Below are 12520 nucleotides of genomic sequence, written 5' to 3'. Positions count from 1 at the left end.
CAGGGGAGAGGCTCCTAAACTTGTGTTTTGCTAAGGGTACAGTCTGTCTAAGTGAATGGTAGAATGTCTTGCGCTCATTGTGTGGGGTCGCGTGGAAGGGAAGCTGGAAAGTGCAACATTTTGCTGTTACCTGCGTACTGGGACTACCAGTTTACGCCAATTGAGCAGAGCGATGCCTTCAGTAATCAGAAAGACGATTTACCAACATATTCTAGATAGAGTGTTGGGGGAATCTATGCTACGGACCTACATGTCCTGTAGGCCAGCAGTCCAAATATTACTAGGTTTAGTTCATTCGATTCATTGTTTTGTGTTACCTATTTGCAGCGCTTAGAAGCACTATGTAAAAAGAATACTTTCATTTAAATCCTGTGCTTTCAAACTGGAAACACTACTTTGTTTGCCTGAGAGCATCTTTAGCCTGCCTGAACAGGCCTTTGTAGAAACTATTTAACAATCTTGCACTTGTACCTTTGTTCGTTTGTTTATGGTTTTTTTTTTTAATACCTGCATTAGCACTATCAGCTGACGTGGCATACATAGATGCCAACTGTCCCGTTTTTGCCAAGACAGTCCCGGCAAGTTGGGGGCTGTCCCGGGTAATTCACTATCCCGGGACAGTCCCGCAATTGCACTTGTCCGGCTCTGCATACAATCTAGTCTGGGGGCTGAGAGGGGTCATCCATATAGTGTGCCTCAGGTGCAGGTAAGCCAGGCGAAGTTAGAGGATAGTCGATAGGGGATGAAGTAGGTAACATTAAATAAAACCTATTCCATCAAGCGAACACCCACGACACTAGGACCCTGGAACAGCATAAGCTAAGGGACTCAATTACTTGCATACCTCTATGGATCCACTGTATGTGCGTTAGAAAAACATTTATTACACAAACCTGCTAGGAAAAATGAGAAAAGGCAGTATACAGAAATATTGCAGCTTAGAGATGCAGATGGGGAGCAGACACAAAGGGCACAGACACAAGCACGCCGAGTAGTGACAGGAATAACATGAGGTAGCTGACAGACCGGGCACAGAGAGAGGGCAAACAGAAACAAAATGCACCGATAGAAAGGAGGAGCACAACTGGAAATATTAGAGAGACAAAAGGGACACAAACGTAAAATGGACACAGGGAGGCAGAAGGCACACACAGAGTTGGGAGTTAGAGAAAACAAACGGAGCCACGCCTACAGGGTGGACAGTGAGTCAACCAGCCTACATTGTCATCATATAGTGTGTGCATTGCAGCAAGGAAATCCAATAATTCCAATAGGGAAATAGTTTAAAGGTGAATATTATGACCAATGTATTTAGTCATATAAAATCCTCTTTTATGTCCCACCACGAACATCCATCACATACAAAAAAGCAGGGCACCCCTGTGATAGGAAACAGACATCTGATCCATGGGAACTTGCTGCACGTGGAAGCCAGGACTTGTAGGAGAGAAAGGGAGTTCTGTCAGCCAATTCTGTGAAGGAGAAGTAAAAAGGGTTTGCCAGGATCCCCCATGACATTTTGCACCTGTGTTTTAGCCAATCTCTTTTTGCATTCTGAAACTTATATGCAGTTTTTTTTTACCCTATTGGAAAACAGTTCAGATGGGACCTGCAAACTGCGTTACCAGCCCTATCATAATTGTGGGATACATAGTAAATCTGCCTTTCTATGTTTTCTAGCCCACGGATTTTGTCATCTTAACGTGTGCAATTTCTTGTAGAAAAGAGGCATTGGTGGGAGAATTGGCTGCGGTATTCATGATTTTTCAATACCTCATTTAGAAAATAGAACCTCAATATCTCATTGTTAAGAGGTTGATTTTTTTTAAGCCCCTTCCCTTAGTTACTAATGCCCCCCACATGTCAGTAATTGAGAAAGGGCAGGCAGAATTACCCAGCCATATTTTAGCCCACTTCTAATTGGCTAAGCCAATAGGTCTCGGCAGTCTGAGAGCTACTGGCGTGGTCAATGTTAATGACTTCTGTACCAGTTGCAGAACATATTAAAACACACGAGAAATGCGTTAATGTCAATTAAACAGATTAACCATTTACACATAATTACATGCTCCTCAGAAGCAAAGCGGAATCTGCCCTGCACTGGAGGAGAAACATAACCTGCGCCTGCCGTGGATCAGGGTACTCTTCCTGGCTACAGAGAAGTGCCGGTAATGACGGCAAAAAAAATCGGAAGCGCTGATACTCAATACCGGTGAGTACCAGCCCATTTAAAGCACTGGGCATTGTAAATGACAATGCCTTTTATCAATGTTTTGAAAATCAAAACATAAATAAAAGGCATTGCCATTTACAATGCCAATAGCTCAAACTTGCGTAAATGCGAGATGCTTGTTATTGGTCATCTCACTTTCTTCCCTCATTTCCTACTTATATGATCCTCTCTCCACAATCCCATGTCTTTTTATTTCATCCTTGCTCCCTTTTCTTTCTCCTGTTTCTTCTCGGTATGTTAATTTTTATCTTCCTTCTTTCTTCCTATTCTCATTTCTCGGCCATGCTTATCCTCCTCTCCCTATCTACTTTTCTATTTCCTACTGCCTCTCTCAGACCACTTCTTTTGGTCCCCATCTTTACTCTTAAAGGTAGTAGCAAATAAAAGAATGATTTGTTGTCCGTGTATTAGGAAAGGGGAAGCTTAAGACCGTGTAATGTCAGAGAGTAATGAGAAGTGGCTAGCCCTAAAACACACAGAATGAATACTACAGAACAACGGCAAAGGTAATTTGGAGACCATATATGTCCGGTGAATAAAGAATGCGTGATAAATAGCTCCTTATTTGCTGCCTTGTTTCTGTTGAGCACAATAAAATATTTCTTAGCAATTTCGATTAGCTTTACCTCCCTGTGGGGCCGTCCTCTGTCCCAAAGGCCACATGACCTTCTCCTGCAATCTGACTTGTTATATCATGTGAGGTCATCTCCTTTGATGTTATGAATGAAGCTTTATTTGTGTGGTTACTCAAAAACATTACAATAGAAAAAGAAGAACACTACATTTAAAAGGAAAACAATGGAATTAAAATCTAGAGGTCTAAAATGCAAAGTCTAAAACAAGATGAATCTATATACACAGCAATTGTTAAGATTTTCTTTTGCATGCTTAGATAAAAACAATCAGGAGATAAAAGGTGATGGGCAGCCGCCGCACGAATGCCTGCCTGGTTGCTTAGGTGGAGGTGTCCATCAATTTTACGCGGGTATGTTGGACAAATTTGCCAAAGGTAGCCATGTGCTTCACTGTGTCCAGCGTGTATAGTCGATGGACTGCCTCCTTTGCGGTGCGAGTGCCCAATTGAAGTAGGATGGGCCTGAGGTAGATTCTGAGGGCTATACACAGAGCCGGGCAGCAGAGTAAAATATGGGCCAAAGACTCACGTTTGTATTTACAGAGCCGGCACTCCATGATCACTGGCCTTGCTGTCCCGGTGGGGTATAATTCTTTAAGGGGGAGGGGATGTAGTCTGGCTGCTAAGATCCTATGTAGGGCTTGTTTCCCCACTGCTTTGATGTTATGCTCACACTAAAGGTCTATGATCTAATTTGCTGTGATGTCTTCATTATACAAATTAGCATAATTGAAACTTGAAAAATTCTACCTCTTTTTGGTACCAGAATGTTGGCAAGTACATGTTGTGATGGGCCATCAAAGGCATCTTATCTCCTCATGCAAAAAACTGCCTTTAACCCAGGTGTCTTTTAAAGTAGACTTGAGTGCAAAGAGAAGCAATGACTCTCAGTAATTTTACTGGTGGGCTTCCAACTTCAAACATATGGGAATAAGACATGCTACAAATTAAGGATCATATTCCGGAAGATATCCAGACTGCTAGCCATTCACGCGCACAGTCATTTTAGACATAGTGCGTGAAATGTCCTTTTCCCTGCTACTCTCTTACCTCTTATGTGCTGGTTATCAGGACCTATATTGTCAAACAGCCAGTTATAAGTATTTTATATAGGACCCAGGTGGTAGCATATGACATACTACTGCAAATAAAGTCCCTAATATAGTTAATTCGAATTGCACTTTAGAACTAATTCATGTATACGGCTGTCAGTTAGTACTTCTCTTTAACATATAGAACTAATACTGGATCAATCAAAAAACAATTACAAACACAATTTCTAGAAGGGGTAGTTCTCGGTTTACAAACTCGACTTTGAAGTTGGTCAGATAAAACATGCAGAAAACAAACGATTTTGTTTTTGAAAACACTTTCTATACAGGTTTACTGGGTGACACCATGTCACCGGGTCATGTTTTGTGTACAGGGTTAATGTACCAGAATACATGTTGCTAAGGACGCCGTTCTGTGCGGGTGTCTTCTAGTTGACAAGTCATTGTTTCCATGACTTTCATTTCAACTAAAACGGGTTACGGACACAACTCCCAGACTGCATTAAATTACTAAGAGAAAATCCGATAGTAGATATTTGGTGACCTGGAATCATGATTTTGGGACCGTTAAATATAGGGCTGATAGTCCTTTCACATATCTTTGATTTCAAGTGTATCAGTCCAATTAATGGAAAGCAGACTCAAACTGTCTAAGTGCACAGAGCCAGAAACACAATATCCCGTTGACATGCAGTCCTCTCGTAAACCTGCTCATTTAAAAAGACGTACAGCCAAATCCTTGTTAAACTGTTTGCTGTCCCCACTGAATTAGATGCATTCAATTCTCAGGTGCCCCTGGTCCGCGAATGGGTAACTCATTCGGCCCTATTTCTCCTCTCCATTCTGATGTCTTGTGGACTATTATCCTACAAATCCCAGAACACTAAAACTTTGCAAAAATAAAAAACAGCAGTTACATGCGCCCGGATTTGAAAAACCCGAGGGCTCTGCGAGCTGAAAAGCAAAGTCAATTAAAACAACGCTGTTGTTACATCCTCTGATTTTCGAAGAACAGACACTTCTCAAATTCCACAGGTTCCCAAAAACCGGTTCACGTACAGCTGAGGGATCACTTCCGGGTGGACTAGAGTGGTCAATTACATACAAAGCTGCGTTTACTTCCGAGGCACCAGTGGGTGGTTTGTTCCGGTAAGCGGTGCTTGTCTATTTTGGGGGTGGGGCTATTCTTTGCTAACCAATAGTACTCTTAATGAGGGTCGAACAGCAACTGAGCCCCTCCCAGGACGGCTCTTTAGTCTGTCAATCACATTAAAGGAGCTTTCCGATTGCCTTTCCCTGCCTTCACTTATTCAAGTCGATCAGTGTCTTTCATGAATTAAGTCGGCAAAGAGTCCAAACCAGTGCAGACTGAGAAACCGGATTTTTAAGATCTATTCTCGGGAGGTAAGTCTCAGATGCGATATTCTCCCGTCTGTTTTGGGGAGGGTTGCTTTGCACGTTTCACGACGGTAGGTGCACTGAGTTGCACCTCCTATGTTGGTTGTTTTCCATCCTTCTGAAGGCTCGCTGCTCTTATGTTTTTCTTTAGATGTGCGGCTCTTTCTCCGGAACCTTCCAAGATTTTATATTACCCTTAGTAACCTATGTGTGCACTAGCGTATGCCGGTTACAGGTATACGAAACCTCAAGGCTTTCATTGCCAGGTGTGAGTAGGTAATCTAGTTAATGTTCTGTTGTGCCTAAAATGCAAGGTTGCGTGTTCCAGAATGCAAAGAAAATAGTCTAGGTATGTGCTCACGCCCGACCCGGTACAACATGAGATTTATAAATTTATTTCCCTAATAGTTTCTACATCTTGAGTTATATGCGCTTCTTCTGCGGTCTGCATCTCTCCCAGTTCATGGTTGATCTTTTTAGTTGAATTTAAATAGCGTTTACTGCCCCTGAACAGGCATTTTAGCGAGTGGTCGTTTTACGTTCTCAGACGATTGCGCCCTGTGGGTTTCTTACCTTCCGCTTACCTAGTGTTTGGTAACTCTCATACTTTGCTTGTTGTGATTGCTTATCGGAGTTCCTGCCCTTGTCGTTTTTTTGTTGCAGGGTTCTGGAGTTTCGCGACATGTTCGCTTTTTAGGGTCTGATTGCGGTCTCTGGGCATGGTTCTGTTCTGTGTGGTATGCTTCCCTCACTTATCGGAATCTCATGTTAATGAGACTTTTCACTCCCACTTTTCTGGTTATTTGCTGAGAAGCGGAGCCCAGAGGAAGGTGTTTTGTTGGCTTTCTGTTTTCTTTTTCCTCAGTCATAACGATACTTTCTTACATCCGAGGTCGTTGTGTTCCTTGCCGAGCTACCTTTTTTCGGTGCCCTGCTTTTCTCCGAGTTCTCTGGGTGTTGCACTCTTCTGTATTTTGTTTCATGCTGTGCTCTGATTATGTTTCAACATGGATTCTCTTTCAGCATTGTCAATTATTGTTGCATTGTGCTAGCTGGTCGAATTTGTATTCAGTGCTACCTCTGGGAGTTGCTTGACTCATAGCCCTGCTTCTCTCCTATATTTTCATTTTTTTTTAATTTTTTGCTTGTGCTTATGTCTCATTTAGTAGCGACCTGGTGTTTCATTTTGCTAGTATCTGCTTGTTTGCTGGTGCTTTTTTGTGGTTGTTGCATTTTCTGAGTCTGGCTAATCATACAGAGCTCTCCCCCACTGTTGATAGTGCTCGCTTCTGGGATTTAGTGTTTCAGTGCACTCTGGGAGTTAATTTTCCTTTGGGCTTGGATTGTCTCCCACTGTTCTCGCGGTGGTTTCTTGGTTTTCAGAGTTACACTGTTTCTCGGGTTGTTCTTAGTTGTATTTTTGCGATTCTGCTTTTTTCTTAATAATTTGGTAATTGTGTTGTGCCTCTCGTGCTCTTTATTTTCTCCCCCACCCTAGATTACTTTTTAGGTCGAGCCTGGGCAGTGTATGCGCTGCTCTGCAAGGCATGTTGTATTAGAGTTTGCACTTGAAGCTTTGCCCACTCTCCGCCCATATTTTTAATTGGCTTGTATCTTTGTCCTCTGTAAATGCTGGCTTCTGATTTCGTAATTGACTTGTTAGTCCCACCTTAGTGCAGCCTTTCTTCATTTGTAACTTCCCATGAGGACTGGCCCTTTTACTTCTGTTGTTACACCGTCTGTGTTATTTAGTCGGTAACCACCATTTTCTGTAGTGAGTTTTGTTTTACTGGAGGTACCATGTGCTTTGCAGCAACATTCAGCACGCCATGCATGCGTTCACTTTCCAAGCAGCCAGGACAATGGCTGATGCTTATTTGCAATGCCATAGGTCTTGCATTTAGGAGAGTTTGAGCAATTGGCATTGTAAATGCCAATAGCTTAAACTCTTGCAAATGCGAGACCTATTGCTTTACAAATATTTTTTGGGGGGGTTGTTTCCAAGCGCCACATGCCGCATTTGCACTTAATAGAGGCCACACCTCTTTCTTTAGATGCGACTCGTCTAGAGAAAGGGGTGTGGCCTCTATTACATGCACACGCGGCATGGGGTGCTTGGAAACAAACAAAATTTGCAATTCAATAGGTTTTACATGTGCGAGAATTTAAACTATTGACATTTACAGTGCCAATAGCTCAAAGTCTTGTAAATGTGTTGTACTTGTATAGCGCACTGTTACCCTAGGGTGTCCTGGCGCTGTACTCATACCGCTGTGGAACTCTTCCTGGCTTTTCCCTGTAAAATGTTCACTCCTGGTTACCCCCAAGGTGAAGCCAGGCATCCCAGCACTGTTGGGGCCGTTGAGCAAGCTATTGCCCAGAGTTGCAGAGTGGGACCCATGATTAGAATAGGCACCGAGGCGAGAATTAACAGGTCCGAGGAAATTGAGCCCAAGACCCGCCGAGTCGGGAATTGAACCCTGGTCCCGGGCCAGACCTCTGCATCAGGGTCTGCCGCTCTAACCATTGAGCCACACTTCTCCACTTCTACATGTGAGACGTATTGCATTGCAAATGATTGTTCAGTGGTGTTGTCGAATCCACAAGTTTTCTGCTGAGATCCGCTTTGCATGCAACACTATCTCCTGAAGACACATTATTTTCTGCAATTTGCTTCTCTTGCAATACATACTCTTATTGGTATATTGTGATGGTTCTGTTTGTGTACTTTCGCAGGTGTGCATATTTTGGTCACCTGTGACCCTTTTATTAAGGCATTGATGGTGGTAGGTGGGCACAAACAGGATTTGCATGTATATGTACATCACACAACATGTTCTTCCTTCTTAAAATATGTACGTGCAATGCTCTGATAGGATGGCCATTTGTTGTTTCACCCCTCTAAAGAGCCCCTGCAGCTCCACTCTGCCAATTGCTTAAAGTTCAGCCCCCCCTGAAATTTTTGCTCAGCCCCCCCCCGAAATTTGGCTCTAGTTGCGCCTCTGGGACTAGGCTCCCCAATGTTGACAGTTACGCTGATGGCTACGTTCCAGAAATGTTTCTTAATTACGATCTTTCTCTACCAAAAAGTTATTGACATTACAGGGTCTGCGCCAGTAAGATGTACATTGGTCATTTGGTATTGTAAATTCAGTGGACCTGGACGCCAAGGATAAAGGTTTCAGCCAGTGGCCCTCATGGCTTCATTCAAACCCTGCATTTATTGGCAAGTGAAACCTCACACCCTCTTATAATATCTGAGACAACAAGGGGTGCACAGTTGATTACAGTTCTGTGCAAACTCCATCTCTATATCAATTCAGTGTTGTGCAAGGGAGAGCTCCTTTCAATAGAGATTTTAGAAGGCCGTCTAGTAACTGGCTTTATTATTGGGACTCTGAAATACGGGTAAAGTGTAAGTGTGTGCACCATGACAGTGAAAATGTGTCGAAATAACATTCTAGTAAATATAAACTTCATTATGATCAATGGCCGGTCCTCATAATAATATATATGTTATGTTGTGTGTATGTATGCGTTTATTTATTTATATGTATGTGTGTGTGTGTATATATATATATATATATATGTTTGTGTGTGTGTATATATGTGTGTGTGTGTATGTGTGTATATATATATATATATATATATATATATATATATATATATATATATATATCCGTATTCCTCGTCTCGTATACACTCCAATAGAATTCAGGATAAAGATGAAGCGGACCCAAATTGCTGGTGCTGTTATTTTGCTTTGTACCCTACACCAACCGCCATTACGCATTTCGGCCTTCCAAAGGCCTTGATTACATGACGCGCTTGTTCATTGTTTACGTCTATTTAAAGTGACAGTGCATGTGACTGAACTATTAATAGACCTAGAAGAGTCTGTTACCACATCAGCATTAATAACTGCATGTAACAATAAGTTATCTGATCAATTCATTTTAAAACAGTTTGATTAAATATGCATCTATAAAAAATTAATATTTAAATAGGTGCAAAACTGTTAAAACCATGTTGATGCAAAACGAGACTTCATAGTAAAATACAGGGTAAAATACACGCAAAAAAATTCTAATAAAAACCTTATACAAGTAAATATTCCCAAACGTACTAAGAAATCTCAACTTGTTAACCATGCTGAATGTTGAGTTGATTAAGCCCAAGTGGTCCTTTTAGACCCTCAATGTCCAGTCATCAAAAACGTGCTAGTGCTACTATCATAAAGTGCCACCAAAAGGTATGAATGTGCAAAAAATACAAATAGTAAAAAGAGAATGATAAAAATAATTCCAGAGGCAGCAGTAAAATTATGTACAGATTTGCTCAGAGCTGAAAAGCTATAGACTGGTATAAAAATCTTCACTAGAATTAAGACCATGAGGAGTTTTAAAATCTAATTCTAGTATGTACCTTGTCTCAAGTTGTCTGAGGAGAGCCTTTCGGGCACCCCCTCGTCTCAAAGGGGGGACCGTGTCCACCACGAAATACTTGAGGACACTGGCATCTTTCTCATGGTGCTCTCCAAAATGCCTGGCAACGGGATGCGCCTGATCCCCATTGTTGATTGCCCTAATGTGCTGGAGTATCCTCTTGTGTGCCTGCAGGTTCGTACTTCCCCGGTACCACGAGCCACAAGGACACTCCAGCACATAGATTGCAAACTCAGTTTTTCATGTTAGTTTATTGTTTGTGTGTGGGCTCATTTGTAAAAGGCGTGTCATATTCTGTTTTGTTAGTCATATATATATATTCACTTAAAAAACCATAGGTTCACACATGTTATAGTTGGGTGGATATTTCACTCGCAAAAAAACAATGAAATTCCCCCGTTATAGTTAGTGCAGGCAACTATAACTCACGCGACTGCAATCCACTGCTGATGACGTCACATATTACATCACTCATGACATGGTCAGTGGCATCACTCATGACATCATCCTTGTGATAGAGTGGCGGCCGCGCGAGTTATAGTTATCTGAACTAACTATAACGGGGGAATTTCATTGTTTTTTTGCGAGTGAAATATCCACCTAACTATAACATGTGTGAAACCTATGGTTTTTTCAGTGAATTTCAAAGGTTTTGAAAATGTTTTTTTTATTTTTTTTTTTTAACAATATGCTACCTATGTATATAATCATTGATTTACTGTATCCTGCAATATAAAAAGATTAAACTTTTTTAAATAAATGGTTAGATATAGTTGAATAACATAGTTAATATCTTCTACAAACCTTTTTTTTTTTTTTTTTTTTTTTTTTTAGGATTTTTTTTTTTATTTTTAGGATTTTTTTTCCGTACGGTAAGGTTACGGTACGCACACAATATGCTTTATGTACGGTGCGCGTACGTAATATTTATGTTCCGTGTGCGCATGCATACGCGATTTACGTACGCATCCGTACTTGTGCGACGCGCAAGCGCTTGCTCCATACACGCGCGTGCACGTTACGCGGAACCGCCGTACGTGCGTGCGCGTGTGCCTCTAATGCGCATGTGCGCGTGCGCCTCTAATGCGCTTGCGCGTGTCTTACGTACGCGCATGCGTACTTTTACCGTGCGCGTACGATAAGCGTACGGAGCGCGCACGGTAGGTCATGTGATCCAGAAACAACACTTTTCATTGGTTTAAACTTGTTTCATTTCCAGAAACTTCCAACACCACACCCATTCCCCTCATTACTGCTTGTGATTCCCTAGGAGAAGGAGCTGAATTGTCTTTGGGATACAATGGCAGAACAGCAGTCCTCTTCTGGGAGTGAGCAGGGCAGCAGCATCATCAGACAGAGAAGGAGGAAACAGAAGAATTCTTTTGTTTGGGAATATTTCACATTTCCAGAGGGGCAGAAAAAGGTAAATGCTCCATTGGTCACCTGCTCACTTTGTGAGCGTGTGTTATCTAGAGGAAATCCAAGGAAGAAGTATTCCTTTGGAAATTACTCTATGTTTAGACACATTAGGGATGTACATCCCAGGACTTTTGCTCGACATACTGAAGCAAACCCTCCAGTAAGTCACCCGAGCACATCCGCAGAAGCTCAGCCGAGTACATCTTCGGCAGCTCAGCCGAGCACTTCCTCTGTGGTGGGAGTATCACCATCTTCTGCTCCTCTGGACATCTACCCTCTGTTTCAGAGGGTACATATAAGGTGCAACACTTGTTACTCTCTTATTGCTATGGGGGAATCTAGTATTCCTCTAATAGACAATAAGATTGAGCAGCACAAGTGCGGTCCCTTCTAATATTCCCATTCTTTCTTTCCTCTGTCCCTGTATTAACACAAGGGCTCTTTTAAGAGCCACCCTACCTCACAATTTTTTTTGTATTTATTTTCTCAGTTTAAAAAAAAATTTTTTTACCGTTTGCGTACGGTACGCGCACCTTTTTTTTGCTTACAGTACGCGCAACCCGCGATTTAAAAAAAAAAATGTATTTTTCACACTTCTGGGTCCTTTTTGGACCCCCTGACAAAGGGTAGGGGGTCTGCAACTCTCTACCTTGCCCCCTTTTCACGTTCTCCACCTTTTGTTTTTTAGTGTGAGACACACAAAATGGCGGCCGACACTTCCTGATCTCGACCGACTGGAATGTTTACTGTCATGTAACCACCAATCAGAATTGCGCTCGCGCACGGCAGCGTGCGTGTACGGTATGCTTACCGTACGTGCTTGGTGCGCGCCTATAGATATATATGTACTTTTAACTGAAATTTTCTCAGGAACTACTGAACAGATTGACTCCAGATATTCAAAAGGCACATCCCTGACCTGAGGACTACCTCTTTCCCAAATTTCAAATAATTCTGTTCAGCCGTTCGGGCTGTACCTTGGACTAAAGGTCCTATGGGAAAATGCATGGGGAAAACGCGTTTTGGGACCCCCTTTTTTCTCGGCCCCCGCTTGACTAATCACCCCGAGACTTTCAGGGTAGGAGCGGAGCGCCCCACCTATTTTGAAAAATTCGCGAGGATTCATCAACCGGCGCCAAAGTTATTCAAAATAGAATTTTCAGATTTCCTATGGAAACACGGTCCTAACTATAACTATCTACTGGCGACGGCCAGTAGATTATATAATTATATATATATATATATATACATATTACACCTATGTATTGTCATGGTTAGGTGAGTGCCCGTGACTCACTAGGAGAAATCCTAAAGTGAGTCATTAAGTCTGTCTTTTGCC

General features: G+C 42.1%; 1 protein-coding gene across 1 annotated transcript in view; it reads left to right on the top strand.

The window, feature by feature from the left end:
• The first annotated feature begins 5116 nt into the window (after nucleotides 1–5116).
• MBTPS1 (membrane bound transcription factor peptidase, site 1) overlaps nucleotides 5117–12520 on the top strand; it is a 362069-nt gene continuing 354665 nt past the window's right edge. The window contains exon 1 of the mRNA XM_085638544.1: nucleotides 5117–5323. The gene's annotated coding sequence lies outside the window, so the exon portion shown is untranslated. The remainder of the gene's footprint in view (nucleotides 5324–12520) is intronic.

This window comes from Triturus cristatus, chromosome 12 (genome assembly GCF_964204655.1).
Source record: "Triturus cristatus chromosome 12, aTriCri1.1, whole genome shotgun sequence".
In the NCBI taxonomy this organism is placed as follows: Eukaryota; Metazoa; Chordata; class Amphibia; order Caudata; family Salamandridae; genus Triturus; species Triturus cristatus.
Note: the sequence above shows the minus strand (reverse complement) of the source record. Positions and strands in the feature narration are given on the sequence as shown.